Source organism: Myxocyprinus asiaticus, chromosome 23 (assembly GCF_019703515.2).
Source record: "Myxocyprinus asiaticus isolate MX2 ecotype Aquarium Trade chromosome 23, UBuf_Myxa_2, whole genome shotgun sequence".
Taxonomy (NCBI): domain Eukaryota; kingdom Metazoa; phylum Chordata; class Actinopteri; order Cypriniformes; family Catostomidae; genus Myxocyprinus; species Myxocyprinus asiaticus.
This window is the reverse complement of record NC_059366.1, coordinates 18,729,969-18,750,547: the sequence shown is the minus strand read 5'-3', so window position 1 is coordinate 18,750,547 and position 20,579 is coordinate 18,729,969.

Sequence of the window (20,579 nt, the reverse complement as noted above, 5' to 3'; positions counted from 1 at the left end):
GGTCAAGATTAAGATCAAAGAACATATTTCAAATCAGCAATAAAATTTGACAATACTGGTGTCATAAATTGTGATTCTTTACCTCATATTACGCAAAAAAAAACAACAAAAAAAAAAAACACACACGGCTTGTATAGCTAATGCGCATGCGTGTTCTATTGTTGATTGACAGGTGATGTCTGTATCTAAAAGGAGATTGACTCTTTTAACTGTAAGGCAGGACTTCCTTTCTACATCCACTGACCTTTCCCCATTCAAGTATGTAGGAGCTGCACTGGAAATAGCCTCCCGAGAGCGTTCCAAAGATGGCTTACAGTGGACTAACTTGCTAGAAAGACTCTGGAAACGTCCTCACCAAGAGTCACAAATAAAATAAGTTTAAAAAATAATAACACATATTGACTAAACACGTAACCAGTGAGATAAAACATGAACAGGGTAAACTAATAGCAATAAGCAAGCTTAACATTGTGATTAAAATGATCTTTTCTAAGAATGGCACTGTGGTGATTGTAATTCATTTGAACATCTGACGATAAAAGAGACTGTTTATAATAAGTTCCTTAATTTACTGACCACTACTAAGTTAAAAAAGCAAGTGGTGTGTAACCAGAAGTTATTTCCACCACTGTGTTTATGGGGGAAAAAATGCAAGGTCCACTTCTGCTAATTTCAGCAATCATCACTTTTTTTCTTAGTCATACTTTTTGTCTCAACTAAGACATCAGTTTTTGGGAAGGCACCATCATACCAGACAGTTCTGCATGTAGGATGAAAACACACAGCATTAACCTTGGTAACACAGGAGAACACACACACAGAGCATTTTAGAATGGTAACAATTAAAATACAGTGCAGGTAAAAAGCAGTGGGTGCTGTAAAGGTCTGAATCTGTGTGAGCAAGGGGGAGAGGAAATGGGCTCAGTGACCTTTGCAGCCAATTTCCCCTGTGTTCAAACAGCAGCATGAAAGCCAGGTCTGTTTCTGAAGTCTGTGCAAAATGTCAGTTGCAACTTATCCCACCAGCAGATGGATTTGCTCTGAAAGTAGATTCCCTTATTGTTGCCGTCAGCTTTTAAGTCATTGCACATGGATGGTTTGACCCTATCCTCCCCTCACTCTCAGTGCCTTCTTAGTACATGTTACATTATATTTGTTTTCAAGAACAAAAAGTCTTTTAGGAATGACATAAAATAGCAATTTAGAGATTTATGTAGAGTGTGACTGAATGTGTCAACTTTCAAAAGATGGGGATTTTATTTTGTTTCAACTTCCATTGAATTGATTCTCTGTCCAGCCTGGTGTGTACAGGTTCTCTTTGAAGAAATAAAATAATACATGAATCTGTAATCATAGAATAGTCATAATTTGGACTGAGATATATATACTCTTGTTATGTTGCTCATATTTGGAGAATAATGTAGTAATATACAAAAAGTTATCATAAGACTTATAAGAGGTTTTCTTTGGTACAGGTGAAAATGAGTTTTGTTGGTGTAACCCAATTTATTTAGGTTGTTTCAGCGATGTTAAACAATATTTTTCACTTGAATAAACCCAGCTAATTTAGATGTTTTCATATGAAGCACACTTTTTAGATTAGCTTTTTTTCAGTGCATAACATCATGGAATTATCACCACTTGGAGTGAAGTAAAAGCATTGCTGCTATATTGTTTATATCAGAAGTAATGTAGTAATATGCTGATAGTTCTCATAAGACTACTCTATTTTCACCCTAAATAAATTATTTCCATTATAACATTAATAGCTGATCTGATGTTTCCTTTACACACACACACACACACACACAAAAGAACAACAACTCATATCATAACAACTCAAATCATATCTCCAAAAACAAGCAGTTTAAACATTGAGCCATCAGTGAAACTAGCTGTTTCAGTAAGCAGGGTGAGAATGTTCAATGACTTCATTTTACAGTAAGCGATAGATGGAAGTAGTGTGGGGAGTGGAAGAACTGTATTCATGGTTTTAACACCACACCTCATTATGATGCAATATACATGTATCAGTCAGCAGAAAATTCTATGTGACAACTTTTTCACTATTTTCGTCTTAGGCTTTGGTAAATGTAATCATGACTTTGGAAATAGAGGTTCCACATGTGAGATTTTCATTTCCTTTATGGAAACTCGACAAATTCTCAATGCCAGTGTAGTTTCTGTTGGGCCCTGCGAAGTCACTGCTCTTCACATGAAACTACTCTTTTGCAATAAGGGGAATTCCTGGTTCCTACTCTGATGAGCCCTTTTTTCACTCCATCTCCTCTTTTTCCTTTTTTGTTTTATGGGAACTGAGGGCTGAACCAGTGAGATGTTTTTCCTGAGAAGAGCCTTGTATTGATTCATAATGAGGGGGCAGGAGACTCCCTCCCACTGCTTCCTTCTTACTGGGAAGTGATTGCAGGCTTACGGTACTGAAAGAGCATGAGGGAGTGAGTGAGTGAGTGAGTGTAAGAAGGAGATAGAAAGAGAGAGAGAGGGAGGTATTTAAGCTGAGAAAATTCAGAGGTCATTCATTCAGAAGTCACAAGAACACGTCTCATCGCGCTTGTACTGGAGACTTTAAGAGCAAATAAGGATTGTGGATTCTGAAGCAACAGCTTGATCCATAATATGATGTCATAGCACACGGACAAGAGATATGAGGTGGATCATGACAAGCTGGGATAAGCATGCCTTTGTCTTTATCAGATAAGTATGGAATGTCCAGTATGTCATGTATGTTTGGAGAAATATTTAGACAATCATTATTTGAACTTGCAAAATTATAACAGATGTGGGGTGAGTAAAATATTCATTTTTACTGGATCTATTCAAATGTTTTCATCATTATTGTGTCATAATGAGATTTATTACAATCTAACAGTAATGCCAGAGTTGTTAACGTATACAAATGTAGTTTTTGTATCAGTTCAAAACATGGCACGTGTAATTCATTAAATCAGAACAAAGGAAGAAATAATAGATATTCTTTGGTACTTCAGAGGGGGTTTCCAACTGTGCACCCATCAGAGCAGTTCGACTGGTTCAGTGCCGTTTATTGGCAAGAGAGTGTTTCCTGAATGTCCTCAGGTGTGGCAGTTACACAGCTGAGGACACGAAGTTCATTGCTTTTTCTCAGCAGTTCAGTAGTGATCAAACCTTAAACAAATATTTTATGGAGAAAACATTGAGACAAATTACGTGAGATAAATTACGTCACAAGCCTTTTGACCTTCACTAAGAAACACGTGTGATTTTATAACTGAATTTGTCAAGTTCGGATGAAAAGAAATGACAACAACAACAAAAACGCATCAAAAGAGTGCATCTTAAACTTTGAAATGGTCAAACTGTTGGAGGAGAGTTTGAGCTTCTGTTGTTCGATTGTGTATTTTATTAAGCTGTGTAAATGTATTTCTAGGTTTCATTTTCCAAGTTTAACTTTTTACCACAGTTGTACTAGTTCTGGAAAATGAAAACTATCAACTTCAAAATAACAATATAAAAATAACCCACGTACCGCAGCATTCCTTTATTGTATGACTGTTTTTTTTTTTTACAAAAACGTACAAAAATATCTCTTTGCCAAGGGTTTTCTTGAGCACTATGCCCTGAGAACTGAATTCCATAGATGTTGGCCATACAGAGTTCATCTATGGGCTCAGTTCTCCTGGCATTGTGTTCTTTATCTGCAAAATAAATTTACCAATAAAACACATGGAAAATGTACACATAAAGCCATTCAGTATTTTAAATTGATCAAATATATTGAGAGGCTTTGATTTTGCCATATAATGAGAATGGTGAATAAAAAATGTTTGTCACCTACTTTTAACTTCTAACAAGTAACGTCCCATTTGGAAATCTGTTATATGGCAATATATGAAAAACACATATATAACATGTATGTTCACGTATGGTTTTCACTGATATTAAAAAGTTATATACTGCGAAAATATGCTATATATATTTCAAAATACTTCAAATATGTTTCATATATGTAACATAAATTGTCCCAAAGTGAAATTTGAATATGTACTGTACATATATTCCCAAAAATATGATCTTCTGTGTAATTGTATATTTTTGTTCATAGAAGGCCATATATCAGATTTCTGTCCTTAACAGTTTGTTGCTTATTACCTTACAGTTTGTCACTTACTTCCAAGTTCCAACAATGCCTTGCAGACTGTGGTTGATACGCTTGTATGTTAAATGTGTTATCCAATAAATGTTCTACAAAGGCAATGTCAAATCACCTTCTTGTGCTGCTTCCTTTTTTAAATATATGGAATTATTATTTGTAGTCAAAGCACTCTACTCATAGTCAAATGTACGCATTTATCAGAGAGTGTGGGTGTGCTTATCAACAGACCAAATTCTTCCTTCTTCCCTGATCCATAAGTCCTCTTTCAAGTACTGTATACAAGGCACCTATAGATAATACATTGTTGAAATGTTCAGCAGTGATTTTAGATGTTTTTAGACATGACGTTTGATATAGATTAACCTTAATTGTATTCTATAGGTTAAAATTAATTGGATTGCCAAATAACGTGTTCAGATTTACAGTAAAACCAGTGGTGAGCTAAAATATGCAAATGATATATTGCCACCCACACTGTGACCGCAGGCATGTCTTAACTCCTGTTCCCAGCAAATGACTCAGGATCAATTCCTTGGAAATCCAGTGTCATGGACACCTTACCAAGACAACTATCCACCAAAATATATATTTTTTTCTGATTAACACTTCTTATTGATTCACACAACTGACAAAGAAAAGCAAAACATATATTCACAGAATCAACATTTAACCCCAATTATTCCCTTTACCCCTCCCAATCCCCAAACCCACCCTGACCCTCAACAAATATCCCTGTGATTACACTTAAGTATACACAAAAATAAATAAATAAATAAATAAAATATGCAACAAAAATAATAATGATCACACACATTTAAAACCACACTCCTCTCTCCACTGCCCCTCCCCGAGAGCCCTCCAAGAAGGCCAAATAGCTGTGCCATTTTTTACTAAATAAATCTAAATTGCCTAGCCTTCTACATGACATTTCCTTGAATGCTGCCACCCTCCCCATCTCTGTGCACCACTCTTGAAGTGAGGGCACTCCAGCCGACTTCCATCCTCTAAGAACAATCTGCCTGCCGATCATAACACTGGCTAGGACCCAATTTTTTATGTATTTATCCCCTATATTAATGACTATATTAATGACCGCTCCATCACCTAAAATACAGAGTCTGGGGCAAAATGAAATTTGAGTGCCCAATACGTCACACATAAACCTCTGAACCCTCAACCAAAATTCTTGGATCTTAACACACCACCAAAAAACATGGGTTGTGTCCCCATCTTCTGATTGGCATCGCCAGCAGGTTGGTGTGTCTTTCAGACTAAGCCTATAGAATCTAGAGGTGGTCCAGTAGAATCGATGTAAAATCTTAAATTGCATAAGTCGCACCCTTGCATCTCTAGATGTAGACTTGACATTTTATAGAATCCTAGCCCACACTCCCTCCTCAAATACCAGGTTTAGATCTTTCTCCCATAATCTCTTGAGAGAAGCTGAAGCTCCGTCCTGCAGACTCTAAATTAGCAGGGAGTAATATACTGATGCCTCATGACCTTTTCCAAAAGCAGTAATCACCACTCCCAGAGTATCTGGTGCTTTAGGGGGGTGTATGCTACTCCCAAAAATAGTACAGAGCAGATGGTGCAGCTGTAAATACCTAAAGAACTGAGATCTGGGAATCCTAAAATGTTGAACCATGTTTTCAAAAGATCTCAGCACTCCACTCTCATATAGGTCACTGAGTGTATTAACCTCCCTCACAATCCACTCTGACCAGCAGAAAGGGGACTTATTAATATGTAATTTTGGGTTCCACCATATGCTCGAGGCAACATTAAAATAAATGTCCGAATTAAACACTCTGGACACTTTTGTCCATACTGCGTGCAAATGCGAGATAACGGGGTGTGACTTAACTTCTCCGGTTAGTTTAATAGATAGGCTTTGCAGTGGCAAAATAGATGTAAGAACTTTCTTTTCTAAACAAAACCATGGAGGGGCTCTCTCAGGTGGAAGCGACCAATGAGCCAAATTTCTGAGACCGAATGCATAATAATAAAACAAAATCTTGGGTAGGCCTAACCCACCTTTAACAATCGGCCTATGCAACTTACTGAAATGTAATCTGGGACGTTTACCATTCCAAATGAAGGACTTCTCTATACTATCAAATTGCTTGAAATAAGAGAGGGGGACATCTACAGGGAGAGACTGTAGCAGGTAGTTGAATTTTAATAACATTAACCTTTCCAATCATAGATAAATATAATGAAGCCCACCTGCCCACATCACTTGAAAAACATTTTATTAAGGGGTCGAAATTAACTCACACAGATTTGCTGGGAATAAAATGCCCAAATACTTGAAAATGCCCTGTTTGAACCACTGAAAGGCGCCCTGCTGAAAAGCCGTTACTGGGCAGTATGCTGTCAGAGCCAAAGCTTCGGATTTAGACCAATTGACTTTGTATCCTGAGAATTTAGAAAAGGAATTAATAATTCTGTGGAGGTAAGGCATAGATCTAGTAGGGTCGGAGACGAATAATAAAATATAATCTGCGTAAAGCAAAAGCTTATGTGCCACACCTCCCGCCACCACCCCTGGAAAATCATCCTCCTTTCTTATTGTGGCTGCTAATGGTTCCAGGGCAAGACAGAACAACAATGGGGAAAGAGGGCAACCCTGCCGGGTGCCCCTATCCAGAGTAAAATAATCTGAAATTAATCAATTTATTTGTACCGCCGCTACCGGATGTCTATAAAGTAACTTAATCCATTCAATAAAAGTATTCCCGAACCCATATATTTCCAAAATTTTAAAAAGATCATCCCAACCTACTATATCAAACACGTTTTCGCCGTCAAGTGAGATGGCAGCGACCAGATTCTGATCGTTCGCCACTGACCACATGATATTAATTAGACGCCTGATGTTATCAGAAGAGCTACAGCCCTGAATAAACCCCACCTGATCTATATGCATAAGAGATGTCATAACTTTACTTAATCGGTTAGCCAGAATTTTTGACAAAATGTTTACATCTAGCTGGATCAGGGAAATTGGACGGTAACTTTTACACTCGCTTGGATCATCGTCCTTTTTAAGAATCAGACTAATCCAGGCTTGTGTCATGGTTGGAGGATGTTTTCCATTCTTTAATGATTCTGGATAAACTTCTAACAAAAGTGGAGCCAATTCTGTAGCATAAGATCTAAAAAATTCAGCGGCAAAGCCATCTGGCCCCGGAGCCTTGCCAGTAGGCAGGGCCTTAATTACCTCGTCAAGCTCCTCCAAGCTTATCTCAGAATCAAGATAATTTTTTTGCTCAGTTGTCAATTTAGGAAGTTCTAATGGTTCCACAATGTTTCTAATAGCTTCATCAGTAGACAAAGATGTGGAACTATAAAGATCAAGATAGAATTCTTTAAAAGCATTATTAATATCAATGGCCGAGGTAAATATTTCGCCACCAGCAGATTTCACTGAGGGAATGGTAGAAAAAGTCTCTGTTTTATATATCTAGCCAAAAGTTTTCCTGCTTTGTCCTCTGACTCAAAGTATGACTGTCTTGCCCTGAATAACCAAAACTCCACTTTCTGCAACAAAATAGTATTATATCTGCATTTCAATCGGGTCAATTCTCTGAGGCCATCAGCTGACATACGGTGCTTCAGCTCTGCCTCGGCACTTTTAATATTCTCTTCCAACTCCACGAGTTCTCGAGCTTTGGATTTTTTGATGAATGAGTCATACTGTATGATCCGACCCCTAAGAACTGCCTTAAGTGCCTCCCAAGCCATTCCCACAGAGGATACTGAGGACCAGTTGGTCTCCATATAAACACTGATTTCAGTCTTTAACATTTGTTGGAAATCAGGATTTTGCAAAAGGGATACATTAAAGCGGCAACTATATGATTTATTTTTCTCCATATGCGGCAACACCTCTAAACTCACCAGGGTGTGATCTGAGACTAAAATGTTTCCAATTGAGCAATCAACAACAGATGAAATGAGCGATTTATATATATATATATATAAAATCTATTCTAGAGTAAATCTTATGGACTGATGAAAAAAATTTATAGTCCCTACCAGATGGGTTCAAAAGTCTCCAAATATCTGTAAGACCAAGATTTTTACACATCCTGTGAAGTGTCAATGTTGCTCTAGGGGGCTTACACACTTTTGCTTCACTATGATCAAGAACTGAGTCCATCAAAAGATTAAAGTATCCTCCCAATATTATATCATGAGGGGTGCCAGCGGCTTGCAACATCCCTTCAAGATCTATAAAAAAAAGCCCTGATCATCAGCATTAGGTGCGTAAATATTAGCCAAAATCAACCGTTGCCCCTGAATTTCAGCTAAAACAATAATGACTCTTCCTAATTTATCATTAATCTGTTTGAGAAATTTGAATTGTAGAAGTTTATCAATATAATGACTCCCCTGCTTTTACTTGAGCCAGAACTAAAGAAAACATGTCCACCCCATATCTTCCCAAATTTTCCAGCTTCCTGCGGGGAAAGATGAGTTTCTTGAAGAAATACAATATCATATTCTTATGTTTAAGAAAATAAATAACCTTCCTTCTTTTTATAGGATGCCCCAACCCATTCACATTCCATGTGGAGAGAGATAATCCACTCATATTAACATTTGACATTTTGATATAATAGAAAAAATAAATTGTGTGTCAAAAACAAAATTATAAAGACCACATTTCAGCATTAGTGCAACAATAAAACCCTGAACTTCCTCCCGAACAAAACATACAGAAAAAAGAAAAACGTGCGCATTAACCCCTCGTACGACAGCACCAACTGGCATCGATCCCTCTAAACTCAAAGAGTCCATGCACGCCTACGAGAACCTCCGCGACAACTTTGCCATCGGATTGCTCAAGCCCGGTGCTTCTATACAAATTTTGTGAGGCAAAATTACATAATAGAAAATACTTTGTAAAACAAACTCTAGCCAAAAGAAGGCATAAGCACAAAGAACAAGCAGATTCATCCACAGCTGTCCCGAAGGTATGTTCCTCCACAAAACAAACTCCAGCTGCTAGGCGGAACCAGCACAAAAAGAAACAAAAGAGGCATCCTGTTTCCTCGGATGGTCAAGTGTATATTTAACGAGTCAAGTTGACTCAGAGGCCACATAAGAAACACATCATGATTTCCTCAGTCCATCAACTCTTTAAAAGACATCGCTTGTTGTAGGCATGTAGATATTTTGCGGTCATCCTTATCACTGGCCGGGAACTTCAGTGTAAAAGCGATCTTCCGTCAATGCAAAAGTTTCTTGAAAGAGTGTTATTCCACAAAACAAACTCCAGCCGCTAGGTGGAACCAACACAAAAAGAAACAAACATGGCGCCCAGCTTCCTCAGACAGTGAGTACAGCGAGTCAATCCACTCACATGAGAAACATCAAATAGCTTACTCACTCCAATGTTTTAATGAAGGACAGTGCTTGCTTGAGGCATAAAAATACTTTGTGGCCATCCTTAGTATTTATACTCAGTTTGGCCAGGAACATCATAGCAAAAGCTATCTTCCGTTGATGAGATGAGAGTTTTTTGCATTCCTTGAATCGATCACATTTCTCTGTTGTCAAATTCACAAAGTCTGGGAACAACAAAATGTTGTGATCCTTCCAAGAAAGATTTCCTTTGCTCCTCACCTCGCATAACACAATATCTTTATTGGATGAATTTGGCCAGGATTGATCGGGGCCTGTCTCCCTCAGCCGATCTATGAGCCAGGACTCTGTGAGCTCGCTCAATTTCCAGCTTATGGCCTGTTATGTCGAGCAGACTCGGGAAGAGCTTGTCTAGGAATTTCACCATATCTCTGCACTCCTCATGCTCAGGAATTCCAACAATTCGGATGTTATTCCTGCGGCTCCTATTCTCAAGATCTTCAAGTTTTTCAAGAACGTGTTCCAAATCAACTTTGGTCGCCGGCAGATTATCAGATAATTCCCTCTCCGATGACTCCAGATAATCAATCCACTCAACATCTAAGTGTCTTTTTTTTGTGGATTTTTTCCCCTTTTTCTCCCAATTTGGAATGGCCAATTCCCAATGTGCTTTTAAGTCCTCGTGGTCACATAGTGATTCGCCTCAGTCTGGGTGGCGGAGGACAAATCCCAGTTGCCTCATCAACCCGCGCATCTTACCATGTGACTTGTTGAGCACATTGCCACGGAGACATAGCACGTGTGGAGGCTTCACGCCACCCACCGCGGCATCCACGCTCAACTCACCACGTGCTCCACCGAGAACGAACCACATTATAGCGATCACGAGGAAGTTACCCCATGTGACTCTACCCTCCCTAGCAACCAGGCCAATTTGGTTGCTTAGGAGACCTGGCTGGAGTCACTCAGCACGCCCTGGGATTCGAACTAGCGAACTAGCAAACTCCAGGGGTGGTAGCCAGTGTCTTTACCACTGAGCTACCCAGGCCCCACATAAGTGTCTTTTAATATCTCCAGAGCCCGAGGATTTTGAATTCTTGGACATATTGACTTCAAAGAGCAAATATGTAGCAGGGTGTATCAAATCTCACCGGATTATAACACAAAAATAACTAAAAACTAGCAAAGTGCGCAGAGCTCATTGCCCACACATCCGCTCCTCGCATGGCGCCACGTAACTCCGCTTAAGAAGAGAAATAACCTTCCTTCTTTTTATGGGGTGCCCCAACCCATTCACATTCCACGTGGAGAGAGACAATCCACTCATATTAACATTTGACCTTTTGACACATAAAAAAAATAGATTGTGTGTCAAAGACAAGATTATAAATGCCACATTCCAACATTAGTGCAGCAATCAAACCATGAAGATCCCCTAGAACAAAAAAACAAAAAAACAGAAATAGAAACGTGTGCATTAACCCCATGCACGTCAGCGCCAACTGGCGTCCATCCCTCCAAACTCAAACAGTCCATGCACGCCCACGAGAGCCCCTGTGACAGTCTTGCCATCGGATTGCTCAAGTCCGGTGTTTCTATACACATTTTGTGAGACAGAAATTCACAGCAAATGATAAAACAAACTCCAGCCAATAGTCAGAATAAACACAAAGAGCGTGTAGCTTCATCCATAAAACTGTCCTGAAGGTGTGTTATTCTACAAAATAAACTCTAGCTGCTAGGAGAATCCAGCACAAAAGAACGCGCAGATTCTTCAAACAGTCAAACGAATGTTCAGTGAGCCGGTCCACTCGGCTGCAACATGAGTACAAGCAAATTACTTACTCCAATGACTTTGCCAGAAATACTCCACAAAATCCTTAGCATCTATTCTCAATTTGGCCGGGAATATCAGTGCAAAAGCAAACTTCCGTTGATGTAAATGTTTATTGCATTCCTTGAATCGATCACGTTTCTCTCTTGTTGAGCTCACAAAGTCTGGGAACAAGAAAATGCTGTGGTTCTCCCAAGAAAGCCTTCCTTTACTCTTCGCCTCACGTAACACAAGATCTTTATCGGATGATCTCAGAAATTTGGCCAGAATTGATCGGGGCTTGTCTCATTCCGCGGATCGCCGAGTCGGAACCCTGTGAGCTCACTCGATTTCCAGCTTATGGCCTGCTATGTCGAGCAGACTCGGAAAGGGCCCATCCAGGAATTCCACCATATCCTGTCCCTCCACTCCCTCCGGGACTCCCACGATACGGATGTTATTCTGCTGGCTATGAATTTCCATGTCCTCCAACTTCTCCCAGACACACTCCAAATCCACCTTGGTCACTAGCGTATTAACAGATGATTCCCTCTCCAATGACTCCAGATAATCAATCCATTTCTTGACATCCCCCACTCCTGTGACCACATCAGTAAACTTAGCCTCCATGGCAGTGATCGATTGACGTATCACAGCAAGATCCTCCAAATCAGCAACGACCTTCATCAGCACTGTCGACATGTTCAACATCTCTCTCTGCATTTCCCACATCTCTCTGACCAAATCGACTCCCAGGCCCGCGGCCTGCTCAGGGGTGTCAGCTTGAGCACGTAAGTGTCTTTTAATGTCTCCAGAGCCTGAGGATTTTGAATTCTTTGACATATTGTCCTCCTAGAAGAGTTATGGAACAGAGTTTATAGAATCTCACCGGTTTATGTCATAAAAGGTGTTAAAACTAGCAAAGTGCTCAGAGCTCGCCGTTCACACGTCCGATCCTCGCATGGCGTCACATCCAAAATATATTTTTTAATGTTTTAGATATGCATATGTTGGCTGTGGTCATAAATAATAAAGTGGTTTACTTCAAAATCAATCTTACCTAATAAGTCACTCTCAGATCAATGTGAAAATCAGTTCATATTTTTACACTATAGCTGCTGACAACAGTACAAATATGTTGTTTTATACTGTTTATTTTTTTATATTCCAAAATATATACATTATTTTTGTGTCACCAGCTTCATTTTGAAGATGCATTTGATATTTTGTGAAGTGTCTAATATGTGCAATTTATTATGTTAAACTGTAAATGTCTATGAACTCAGTATTTTTTTCCATTGCATCTTCCTTTACCCGATTACCTTTCTTTTTAGTCACTCCTTGAAATTTTAGATTTAAATCCTTAACACAATTAATAATACACATCACTGTTGGAGTGTATAAGCTACCAAAGTCGGAAGATCTTTGAGTGAGTGAGCGACTCAATTGTGAATCGGTATATCTATCTATCTATCTATCTATCTATCTATCTATCTATCTATATATATATATATATATATATATATATATATATATATATATATATATATATACACTACTGGTCAAGAAACAGTTATTCTTTATTATAATATTTTTTCACATTTTAGAATAATAATAAAGTCATCAAAACTATGGAATAACATAAATGGAACTATGGGAATTATGTTGTGACTAAACAAAATCCAAAATAAATCAAAACTGTGTTATATTTTAGCATCTTCAAAGTAGTCACCCTTTACCTAGAATTTTCAGACATGTACTCTTGACATTTTCTCAACCAACTTCTTGAGGTATCACCCTGGGATGCTTTTTAAACAGTATTGAAGGAGTTCCCATCTATGTTGGGCACTTATTGTCTGCTTTTCTTTATTATTTGGTCCAAGTCATCAATTTCAAAAACTTTTTTTTTTAATTACATTTTCGTTTTATAATAAAATTAATATGGTGGCACAATTATATTTTTGTCTACAAAACTAATTTCAAACATTTAAGCATACGCCTTCAGATCAAAAGATTTTTAAGATCATGGGAAACATTTCGGTCAAGTGTTTCAAAACTTTTGACCGGTAGTGTATATATATATATATATATATACACACACACACTGGCAGCCAAAAGTTTGGAATAATGTACAGATTTTGCTGTTTCGGAAGGAAATTGGCACTTTAATTCACAAAAGTAGCATTCAACTGATCACAAAGTATAGTCAGGACATTACTGATGTAAAAAACAGCACCAACACTATTTGAAAAAAGTCATTTTTGATCAAGTCTAGACAGGCCCCATTTCCAGCAGCCATCACTCCAACACCTTATCCTTGAGTAATCACGCTAAATTTCTAATTTGGTACAAGAAAATCTCTTGCCATTATATCAAACACAGTTGAAAGCTATTTTGTTCGTTAAATGAAGCTTAATATTGTTTTGTGTTTGTTTTTGAGTTGCCACAGTATGCAATAGACTGGCATGTCTTAATGATGTGCATGCCCCCCCACCCAGAACTGATGTCACTTTGCTTAAATTAGTTCACATATACTATATAGTCTAGTCAAAAAAAAAAAAAAAAAAAAAGTTTACATATTATAAAGATGTATAATTTGTCGACATTATGAACAATTTAACAGCACACTATATGGTAAATGTGAACTAATTTAAGCAAAGTCAAACCCATGGGTGGGGTCAATGAGCATCAACAGGTCAGTTAGGTCAAAAATGGCAAAAAGAAAAAAAAAGAAACCGCTTTCTTTAGAAACTTGTCAGTCAATCATTGTTTTGAGGAATGAAGGCTATACAGTGCTTGAAATTGCCAAAAAACTGAAGATCCAATACAAAGGTGTACACTACAGTCTTCAAAGACAAATGACAACTGGCTCTGACAAGGACAGAAAGAGATGTGGAAGGCCAGATGTACAGTCTCTAGTTTGAGAAATAGATGCCTCACATGTCCTCAGCTGACAGCTTCATTGAATTCTACCCGCTCAACACCAGTTTCATGTACAGTGCATCCGGAAAGTATTCACAGCGCTTCACTTTTTCCACATTTTGTTATGTTACAGCCTTATTCCAAAATGGATTAAATTCATTATTTTCCTCAAACTTCTACAAACAATACCCCATAATGACAACGTGAAAGAAGTTTGTTTGAAATCTTTGCAAATTTATTAAAAATAAAAAACTAAAAAAAAAATCACATGTACATAAGTATTCACAGCCTTTGCCATGACGCTCAGTATTGAACTCAGGTGCATCCTGTTTCCACTGATCATCCTTGAGATGTTTCTACAACTTGATTGGAGTCCACCTGTGATAAATTCAGCTGATTGGACATGATTTGGAAAGGCACACACCTGTCTATATAAGGTCCCACAGTTAACAGTGCATGTCAGAGCACAAACCAAGCCATGAAGTCCAAGGAATTGTCTCTAGACCTCCGAGACAGGATTGTATTGAGGCACAGATCTGGGGAAGGGTACAGAAAAATTTCTGCAGCATTGAAGGTCCCAATGAGCACAGTGGCCTCCATCATCTATAAATGGAAGAAGTTTGGAACCACCAGGACTCTTCCTAGAGCTGGCCGCCCGGCCAAACTGAGCGATCGGAGGAGAAGGGCCTTAGTCAGGGAGGTGACCAAGAACCCGATGGTCACTCTGACAGAGCTCCAGCGTTTCTCTGTGGAGAGAGGAGAACCTTCCAGAAGAGCAACCATCTCTGCAGCACTCCACCAATCAGACCTGTATGGTAGAGTGGCCAGACGGAAGCCACTCCTCAGTAAAACACAAATGACAGCCCGCCTGGAGTTTGCCAAAAGGCACCTGAAGGACTCTAAGACCATGAGAAACAAAGATTGAACTCTTTGGCCTGAATAGCAAGCGTCATGTCTGGAGGAAACCAGGCACCGCTCATCACCTGGCCAATACCATCCCTACAGTGAAGCATGGTGGTGGTGGCAGCATCATGCTGTGGGGATGTTTTTCAGCGGCAGGAACTGGGAAACTAGTCAGGATCGAGGGAAAGATGAATGCAGCAATGTACAGAGACATCCTTGATGAAAACCTGCTCCAGAGCGCTCTGGACCTCAGACTGGGGCAAAGGTTCATCTTCCAACAGGACGACGACCCTAAGCACACAGCCAAGATAACAAAGGAGTGGCTCCGGGACAACTCTGTGAACGTCCTTGAGTGGCCCAGCCAGAGCCCAGACTTGAACCCGATTGAACATCTCTGGAGAGATCTGAAAATGGCTGTGCACCGACACTCCCCATCCAACCTGATTGAGCTTGAGAGGTCCTGCAAAGAAGAATGGGAGAAACTGCCCAAAAATAGGTGTGCCCAGCTTATAGCATCATACTCAAAGACTTGAGGCTGTAATTGGTGCAAAAGGTGCTTCAACAAAGTACTGAGCAAAGGCTGTGAATACTTGTGTACTTTTTATTTTTATTTATTTTTTTTATTTATTTTATTTTTTTTTAATAAATTTGCAAAGATTTCAAACAAACTTCTTTCACGTTGTCATTATGGGGTATTGTTTGTAGAATTTTGAGGAAAATAATGAATTTAATCCATTTTGGAATAAGGCTGTAACATAACAAAATGTGGAAAAAGTGAAGCACTGTGAATACTTTCCGGAAGCACTGTACAACAGTAAAGAGAAGACTCAGGGGTGCAGGCCTTATGGGAAGAATTGCAAAGAAAAAGCCACTTTTGAAACAGAAAAACAAAGAAAAGGTTAGAGTGGGCAAAGGAACACAGACACTGGACATCAGATAATTGGAAAAGAGTGTTATGGATCTTAACCCCATTGAGATTTTGTGGGATCAGCTAGACTGTAAGGTGCGTGAGAAGTGCTCAACAAGACAGCCACATCTATGGCAAGTGCTACAGGAAGTGTGGGGTGAAATGTCACCTGAGTATCTGGACAAACTGACAGCTAGAATGCCAAGGATCTGCAAAGCTGTCACTGCTGCACCTGGATAATTTTTTTATGAGAACTCTTTGAATTAGTTTAAGAAGTTCTGATTTTTATTTTATTTCTTAAATTGTAATAGTAATTTTTCATGTTATTAATGTCCTGACTATACATTGTGATCAGTTGAATGCCACTTTGGTGAATAAAAGTACCAATTTCTTTCCATAAGAGCAAAATCTGTACATTATTAAAAAAATGTATTGATTCATAGACATATCACAAAGAACAAACACAACATATATACACTGAATCACATTTAATGTTTAACCCCCACTATTACCCTTCCCCAATCACCCACCCCACCCCCCAACAAACACCCCTGTGGTCACAATAGGAATATATACACACACACACACACACACACAAAAAGAAAACAAAAAAGAAAATATAATAATCATGTATAATTAAAATTAAACTACACTTTCCACCACCCCACCCTGAGAGTCTCCCAAAAACACTAAGTAGTTGCCCCATTTCCAATCAAACAAATTCCGAACCCCCAGCCTTCTGCTTGATCCCTCCTCGAAAGCAGCCACCCTCCCTGTCTCTGCACACCACTCCGGAAATGAGGGCACTCCATCTGACTTCCATCCCCTTAAAATAATTTGCCTTCCAATCATGATACTGGTCAGTGTTTATCCACCAAATTTATGACAGCCCCATCTCCCATAATACAGAGTCTGTGGCAAAACGAAATTTGAGTGCCCAAAATGTCACACACAAATCTCTGAACCTTCAACCAAAATTCTTGGATCTTAACACATCCCCCCAAAAATGGAAATTACCACTTTCTGTTGCATGTTTTAATTGGACAGTTTTTATTTTCAATTTTATTTACCACACTAAAATTACTTTTACTGTATTTACACACAACATATGTAAACATTCAGATGTATTACTTTTTTCATCTCAATAAACTGAGTACAGACAGAGATAAACAGAGCCACTATAACAATACAGTGACACTATTAGGTCACTACACTTTCTTTCTTATTTTTCTTCTCTACTGCTTCACTCACAATATCCTCCTCTGAAAGACTTATCTCCTTTCGCACCACCTTCTTCTGCACTATGTATTCCTGCTCACCCACACGAGGGCTCCCTCGCACTAAAAACTCCCCATTCTGATAACAGATGCTTACAGATGTGCTGGGGTAGGTGCCATACACCCACCTCAGATCCTCTTTCACAAAAACTGGAAGCTCCTGGTTAGCACCAAACACTCTTTCAAGTTTCCCCCAGCGTAGCTCACCTCTCAGTATGAACCCTTCTGGCCATGCTTCATTAAACACCTCACGGTTGTTGACTCTTGGAGCTTGTTTTGGAGCAACATGTCTGGGCAGAGGAAGCACACTTTGTCGCTTGTAATAATAAAAAGGATTAAAAGGGACAATTTGGTTTGGTTCGTAGAAATGATGGAACACTGTAGGGTCAGCTGTATCTTGATAGCTCTTGATATCGTGCATGAAAATGGTCAGTGGCCCCTGTGTATGGGTGTAAACAGGAGACAAGGTGCCATGGCTCCTCCAGTGAGGGCACCAGTGAGGAGCCACTGTGAACATGGAATAGCTTGGCTGATATGAGATTGGATGAAATATGCTCATTGTGCATCTAACTGCACAAATTGAATAAATCAAGAGAAATCCCACGAGGATTACCAATGTAGAAGTTATCTGAACAGAAGAAAATAAGACCACAATTTTAAAATACAATTAAAATATCACTATACATATTGAATAACAAATAAAACATATTTCATGGGGAGTACCAGTAAAAACTGTATACTTGAACTGATATTATTTTAGCTGATCTATGTTCAAAATCTCATTGCAAGGGATGAGTCTAACTAGGCATTTCTACTGTATTTAAACAATGAAAGATTTTAAGAAATTTCCCCAAAAAACTACATACATCAGCATCATAAATGAACACTGACACAATGCACATACAGGTTACTCTTACAGACTATATAGAAGACATTGTAAATAATGTATTTTCTGCTGCTTTGTCTGATTACGTAATAAAGTGTCTGTGCTATACTGTATGTTTTCTCAATCACTCAAGTCACACTGTATTTAGCTTCATTATGAAAATGGAAAATAAAGTAATTACCCTTTTCAAGAAAATGTGTCTGACTCCACTGCGTTGTTGTGTAACACTTTTTACCTGCAACGAATGTTATGAGGCTTTCGGTATCCAAGCACCAAGTAACATCAACAACGTGTTTAAGACACGGCTACATCTTATCAGTCATTATTGCCGTAAACAAGCCTAATACACTGAGCAGAAATAATCCATTCTGACAAGCTCCATTCTAACTGACTTTAAGAACTTCTGAAGTTAAGGTTGTGAATTTCAGAAATTCTTCTAATTTCCCTTAGCTTTAAGTATAAAATGGAGAGATAGACCATTAACTACATCTACATTACTGTTAGGATGCAGAAAGACTCAATTTAAAACTAAAATGGTTGTAAAGTTCCAGATTCATATTTACACAAGTACAGAAATATTTATTTGTGTTAGGTCTTTATTGCTTAAAGAATATAAACATAAGCATAAAAGTTGTTAGACTCAAGGAAATATAGTTCAAGAGCTAGAACAAAGGAACACAAGAGCTTTGCTGTCAAAAAGGCCATAAAACAGTGTTTTTAACATCAGTGATGAGAAGACTTAATAATAATAATAATAAACTTTTATTTTGTATAGCACCATTAAAAGTGGCTTCTCAAAGCACTTTACATAAGTGAGAACAACCCAAAAACAAGAAAATACACATAACCATAGAATAAAAAGACACACATATACAATAAAAGTGAATCAAACACTATGTAAACATAAAACATCAACTGAAAGCCAACTTAAAAAAAATGGGTTTTTAGGCAAGATTTGAAAATACCATGAGACTTTGACTCATGAATGTCCACTGGAAGTAAATTCCACAGCCTAGGAGCATAATTTGAGAATGCCCTATCATTGAGCGCATGCGTGTTTGAGGGACTACTAAAATGCCATGCTGAGACGAATGAAGGTTACGCTTTGGAGTATAATTAATTAGAAGGTCTGAAAGATAATCGGAGCCAGACCATGAAGTGCCTTATATGGAAGCATGAGAACCTTAAAGTCAACCCGATACTTAACAGGGAGCCAGTGCAAGGACTCCAAGACTGGGGTAATATGTTCACCTGTTTTAGTCCGAGTTAAAATCCTGGCTGCCGAGTTTTGGACATACTGCAGTTTATTTAAGGTAGACTTTGAAACCCCAGCAAGGAGTGCGTTACAGTAATCGATGCGTGAGAATACAAATGTATTGATCAACTTTTCAACAACAGAAAAGGATAGCATTGGACACAACTTTGCAATGTTTCTGAGATAAAAGAATTATGTCCTGACTGTATTTTGCACATGCGGTTCAAACATCAGAGAAGAATCAAAGATCACACCAAGATTCTTCAGTTTTCCCTGAAACTCAAGTACAGAGTCGTCAATAACCAATGGTGTCTAGCATTACGAAGCTGATGATGGGTGCCAAGCAACATCACCTCGGTCTTGTCACTGTTTAAACAGAGAAAATTATTGGACATCCAGATTTATATCTCAGAAATACAATTGGAGAGGAATGTTTCAACTTTGTTTTGACCATGCATGGAATGTATATACAGTGCATCCGGAAAGTATTCACAGCGCTTCACTTTTTCCACATTTTGTTATGTTAAAGCCTTATTCCAATTTTCCTCAAAATTCTACAAACAATACCCCATAATGACAACGTGAAAGAAGTTTGTTTGAAATCTTTGCAAATTTATTAAAAATAAAAATCACATGTACATAAGTATTCACAGCCTTTGCCATGACACTCAAAATTGAACTCAGGTGCATCCTGTTTCCACTGATCATCCTTGAGATGTTTCTACAACTTGATTGGAGTCCACCTGTGATAAATTCAGCTGATCGGACATGATTTGGAAAGGCACACACCTGTCTATATAAGGTCCCACAGTTAACAGTGCATGTCAGAGCACAAACCAAGCCATGAAGTCCAAGGAATTGTCTGTAGACCTCTGAGACAGGATTGTATCGAGGCACAGATCTGGGGAAGGGTACAGAAAGTTCTGCAGCATTGAAGGTCCCAATGAGCACAGTGGCCTCCATCATCCGTAAATGGAAGAAGTTTGGAACCACCAGAACTCTTTCTAGAGCTGGCCGCCTGGCCAAACTGAGCGATCGGGGGAAAAGGGCCTTAGTCAGGGAGGTGACCAAGAACCCGATGGTCACT